This window comes from Podarcis melisellensis (assembly GCF_964234715.1).
Source record: "Podarcis melisellensis genome assembly, chromosome: 4".
Taxonomy (NCBI): domain Eukaryota; kingdom Metazoa; phylum Chordata; class Lepidosauria; order Squamata; family Lacertidae; genus Podarcis; species Podarcis melisellensis.
Window position 1 is genome coordinate 65510596 of NC_138531.1, and position 6000 is coordinate 65516595.

The window sequence follows — 6000 nt, forward strand, 5'->3', positions numbered from 1 at the left end:
CTTGTCCCTATCTGACTGCTGCAAGTTAGCAAACTGCTCTGCACTCATCCATAAATCAGAAGCATTCCTGCCTCCTCCACTTGGAACAGGAGCAGAACAAGGGGGGGGGGAGCAGGGAATAGGGGAGTGAGGGGAAGTTTGACTGACTGAGGCTTTCTTCAGTTTATATTAGTTAGTTTGTTCATATGTTCAGTTGTGAACACTAGCTGGTAGCATAGCAGAAAAACATGTCATGAGACAATTTGGATGAATGACCTTCACGCGGACTTCCCAACCAACAAATACTACCCCATGAGGGAAAAAGCTACTCCTATAATGTTCAGCCCAGGACAACTTTGTCCCTAAGCCACCCTAAGGTAAACAGGTAAGGAAAAACATTGATCAGTTATCAGACTGATCTGGACATTGGAACCAGAGTTGACATGCCCCAAAATAATATAGGTTGCTCACTCAATTTCCCCCTTAAAGCAGGCATGGGGAACCTCCAGATGTTGCTCAACTTCAACTCCCATCATCACTAGCCATTGGTCATGCTTGCTGGGGATGATGGGAGATGTGGTTCAGCAATACCTGGGTGGCCAAAAGTTCCTCGCACCTGCATTAAAAATTGGGAAACCTGCAGTATCTGGGTCAAGTTAATTTTTGGGGGGCAAATATATGCCTATTGCAGATTGTTGTAAGTTATAATAAACTTGTGGCCAGTGGTTAAATCCATTTGCTGTTTTGTTCCTTCCCTCCATGGGCATAAGGGCAAAGTGTGTGCATAAATACATCCTTAATTAGCAAATAACATTTGCCACACTCTGCAGAAAGTTCCTTGATAATTAAGTTTAAATGTACAAACATGCTTCATATAGTAGAGACTGCATAATAGGGGGCAGGTTGGGAGTTGCTAGGAAGGTAATTGTAGGAGAAGAGCCACCTGCTTCTCCTTGTCTCTTTCGCTGCTGACAACCTCCCACATACTCACTTTTCCTTCCCACTTTCTTAAATTGAGAGAAAGCAGAAGAGAAGGCAAGAGGCAATTAAAGGCAGGATGCCATCCCCCATTGCCAGCTGTTGTTTGAAAGGTGAGGTGAAGGGAACCTATGGGGAAATCTTCTAAATAATCAGAATAATATATTACTTATTTATCTATTTATATAAATTACCAGAAAAATTACCGCTCACTGGAAAAGATTGCAAAACAAGACAGATCTCGCCTGCAGACTTACAAACTAATAGATACAACATGCAGAAAAAAAGAATTGGGGATGGAAAGAGAAATAAGCAAACTTAGGCAAGCAAACTTATTTCCTCTTATAATGGCCAGCTTGAATGGAAATGGTTCAGGGAGAACAGCCAAATGGCAGCTGGTCTCTCTGCAAGACAACAGAGTGAGCCCTGCACTATCCCATCTCTTCTGCTGCAACCAGGTGGAGTCACTGCTAATAAATAGCAGCTCCAGGGAGAAGGAACCAAATGACAGCTCCTCCAGGAAAAACGAATGGACCACCTGGGCAGGTGGAATATCTCCTTACTCAAAGCTTAAGACACAAGAAGTATAGCTAGGGAACAACTGGTAGTGCAATAGATGTGCAGTTTGGACATCCAATATTGTTGAGTGTGAGCATGTGCAGTCTATGAGTTTGCTTTGGCTCACATCCCATTTCTAAAACTAAGTTCAGAAATGCAAAACCTGTGCAAAACCATGCACAGTTTGCCACAATGTTTAGTTCCTTCAGGTAATATGCATATTTCCTTCTTCCTTCTATATTAATGTTGTATAACACATCAATGCACTAAAGAAGAAGAAGAAGATTTAGATGTGATTCTAATTATCACATTTTTAAAATTGTGTAGTGTTTCATGGACATGCACTCCAGTGAATTATTAAAACACCCCACCAAAATAATCTTTAGATATAACTGCTGTACCTGCTGAAATAGGGGAGGAGGCCCCATCAGTATTGGCATTCTGTGAGCTCTTGAATGTTTAAACAAGCATTTCCCAATTCTCCTAAGCCCAGATCTTCAACTTTGATTGTTGTTTTAACTGTTATGCTATATTAATGAGCTTGCTTAATATATATATATTAGTTATAGATGTTTTACTGTAGTTTTGGGTTGCCATATTTGGAGCTTTTTGTTGAGCTTTTTTTTAAAGGAAAATCAGCCAAAACGACACTGCCAACATGGATTGCTACACACAATGCGTCGTTGATGTATGGCAAACCTACTATAGCCGTTTTACTATGTATTTTAATTACAGAACAATTGTTCATTCCAAATGCTTGAATAGGTACTTGAGACCCTCCAGATGTTGTTGGACTATGTCCCATCATCCCTGAGCTGAGACTGATGGGAGTTAGAGTGAAAACATGTGGAGGACCCCTGCCCCATTGTATCTGTTTGACTTTGGAAAGAGGATCAGGTAAGACAGAAGTTTGAAATCTTGGGAACATACTGGATGAGGAGACTTTTGGAAGCCTCATGTAATGGAGGGGTGGTAGCCTTGGTATTTAATTCTGTAACATCTTGGCTTGTTTTTCATGAGAATTGCTTTGGCACAGATTCCCCCCCCCCCCCGGTGTAGCTGGCCAGTGTGAAAGTTCCTGATTTTTCTAATTTACAAACAAGCTGACTAATTGAGTCATGTGCTTGCACCATCAGTAATATTAAACAAATAGTGACAATAATGATTTTATACTACATAGGGGAGTGTGATGCTTACATTGGGTAAATAGAACTATCACCTGCTAAGATACACAAAATGGGATGTGGGTGGCGCTGTGGGTAAAACCTCAGCGCCTAGGACTTGCCGATCGCATGGTCGGCGGTTCGAATCCCCACGGCGGGGTGCGCTCCCGTTGTTCGGTCCCAGCGCCTGCCAACCTAGCAGTTCGAAAGCACCTCTGGGTGCAAGTAGATAAATAGGGACCGCTTACCAGTGGGAAGGTAAACAGCGTTCCGTGTGCTGCGCTGGCTCGCCAGATGCAGCTTGTCACGCTGGCCACATGACCCGGAAGTGTCTGCAGACAGCGCTGGCTCCCGGCCTATAGAGTGAGATGAGCGCACAACCCTAGAGTCTGGCAAGACTGGCCCGAACGGGCAGGGGTACCTTTACCTTTAAGATACACAAAAGTATTATTATTCTTATTTATTAAATTTCTCTACTGCCCTTAATATGAGGATCACAGGGTGGTTCACAATTTAAAAACTCAAAAATACATACTAACGAAACAATAACAACAACCCCTAACCAAGAAGAGAAGAAAATGGAGGTATATTCTTTTAGCACACAATCTAAAAGTAAAAAATGCAAAGCAGGCTGTATTAAACTGTTAAGTCTATTAGTGCTTTCGAAGGCCAGTCTTTCCTTAAAATACTAATTTACACTGGAAGAGACTGCTTGACAATACAGCTCTATTGCTGACAGAACGAGGTCTGTGTTTCTGGCACCAAATCTGCCTATAATCAAACCAACTGTCAGCACTCAAGCATTAAGCACAGGCCACCTCATATATACAGAAGCACAAATTGGCCAGACTCCAACTGGCAAAAACTTCCTGTGGATTTGCTCCTGGAGCACTTCAGTGGAGACACAGTATATTTTCCTAGGCATGCATTCTTTGGGATTTGCTTGCTGCTATGAAGGAGTGGTTAAGAGTATGACATATGCACTGGGTAGGGATGCTGCCAGGTTTGAGGGGACTCTGAATTAGGTGCTCCCCTCAGATAACATTACTGGGACATAGGAGGCAGGCCTCAGTTGTGACATGTCGTGCTGCTAAAAGCAGTGCAGCTCCAGCTACCCACAGCTCCCTCGGAGCTCTGGGCAAGGCAGACACTGCCATATTTCTTATCCTCAATTCTTCTGGGCTCTTCCCTTCCCAACAACAATATATGGGCCCAGAGGCATTGAGGGAAAATGCAGCTGCAGCTAATTGGTTTGGCCATTTTAAAATAACCGCACGGTGAGGCCATAGCAATTGCTCTACTATGCTGGATGCTGATGGCAGGGCCAGAACTAGGAGAACTGGGTAAGCCTTTCTTCCTCAGCCACAAATTTATATTCTATGTGGGTTGGTTCTCTGTGCGAGAGGCAGGAATAACCAGGAGGAGGGTATGTATGTGCCTAACCTTGGTGTTATCAGCACCATGCTCTAACCAACTGAGCCAGCCTGGGAAACTGGATGATTGGTGGGTGCTGATGTGATATTGGGGCTGAGAGGGGAAATCAGTAATGGCATCATGTACCAGGGTCAGATGGAGGAGGTGGAGGAGTTTCAGGACTATTACCAGGGTCCTGGGAGTGGAGGATATGCAGTAATCATAGAAGAGTATGGGGAGGTCACCCCCGTTCAGCCTTCTCTCAACAGAGATCTGGGTAGCCATGTTGCTGACCTGCCCTCCCATCTGGTGATGATTAATGCCAGATTGATCCACAAAAACTCCTCCCATCTACGATTTGATTCAGGGTGGGGCTGGTGATCTGGGGTGTGTTACTGAGACCTGTGTGGGTGAGCTGGGAAGCCCTGACCTTAGCCAGCTGTGCCTACATGGATATTCAGTGCAGCACAAGTCAAAGTCAGCAGAACAAGGAAGGGGTATTGCAATGATCCGTAAAAGTTCCGTCATTCTTACCTGGAAGCCAGTCCATCTGGGACTTGGATGCGAAGGTTTGTACCTGGTGTTGGGAGGCGGAAACAGAACAGAGATTTTGCTGGTGTGCCATCCACCCCACTGCCTAACCTTATTCCTGACTGAGCTGGCAGAGATGGTCACTGGTGTGGTGTTGACGAATCCTAGGACACTAGTTACAGCACTACAGACCATAGATCAGATAAATATTAGACAAAGCAACACGTAAGTAAAGGTAGACTACAAAATTTTTCTGTACTTGACCTAACTGGAACAATAAATAGGAATGTGTGCCTTAATTTTTTAATTAAATCCAGTAAAGTTAAAAAGAAAAGAAAAAAGGCATCCTTTGGAAAGGAGGTGGTGGTTAAGCACTGCAAAAATATGTTTAGTATGAATGTGCTGTTAAACAACTTGGCACCAGTTTGAGGTTGATTTTGAACTAATTCTATGGCTGACCAGAGAAACAGGAAGAAGCTCTCTCCTATTCATTATTGCTGTACTGAAGTTCACATGGTGCAGGAAAGTATGCAGGCCTGTATCTTTGCCAAACTGAGGAGAACGGATGGATTTCCCCTCCTCTAAAAGTTAGAGAATGGATTATTTTTAAACCAAAACAATATACTCACTTGAAATGCTTCATTGTGTTCCTGTGAAAGAATGAATGTACAATCAAGGGATGCCTCCCCTCCCAGAACAAGAGTTGAAGAAATCTACCAAGTACGATGACAACTTAAGTATAACAAAATAAGGAGGGTTGAAAGGACTTTGACAGTTTTCATTAACAGTGTTGTCTGAGGGAAAATGCCTACTTTGCCACTTTTGGCAGTAAGCTAAGACAGCAGTACAGGAAACATAATTACTCTGGGCCCTGAGCCAAGTAATTCTGTGGTACCATTATCATGCAAAACACATTAAAGGTCTGACAGAAATTAGAGAATCTCGGTATACCTCCTTTTAAAAATGTCATGCTGTCGCTTAAAAACCTGATCTCGTGATCATAGGTAGAAGCCTTCTTTTTAAAGTAAGTTTTATCTTTTCAAACTTTTTTGGATACAAAGGGTTAGGGTAGCAAAAAAATAATGATAAATGTTCAAAAACAGAATGACAAAACCTTACTTTCCCAAGGCACTATTAAATAGCTGTGTTTGGGGAAAAAACTTTCTATACCGTGAAGTTTATTTCTATCTTTTAAAAGTCATCCATTCATTTTATTTTTCTGCGTTGGATTTAGATTAACATTTCAGTCTTGTATGCGCCTACCTGTAAGCATCAATCAATGGGAGTAATTTCCAATTGGACATGTATAGCATTGCACTGCACAGTTATTCAAATTTAGGTTCAACTGAAATAAATGGAACTGAAGTTAATTATGAAA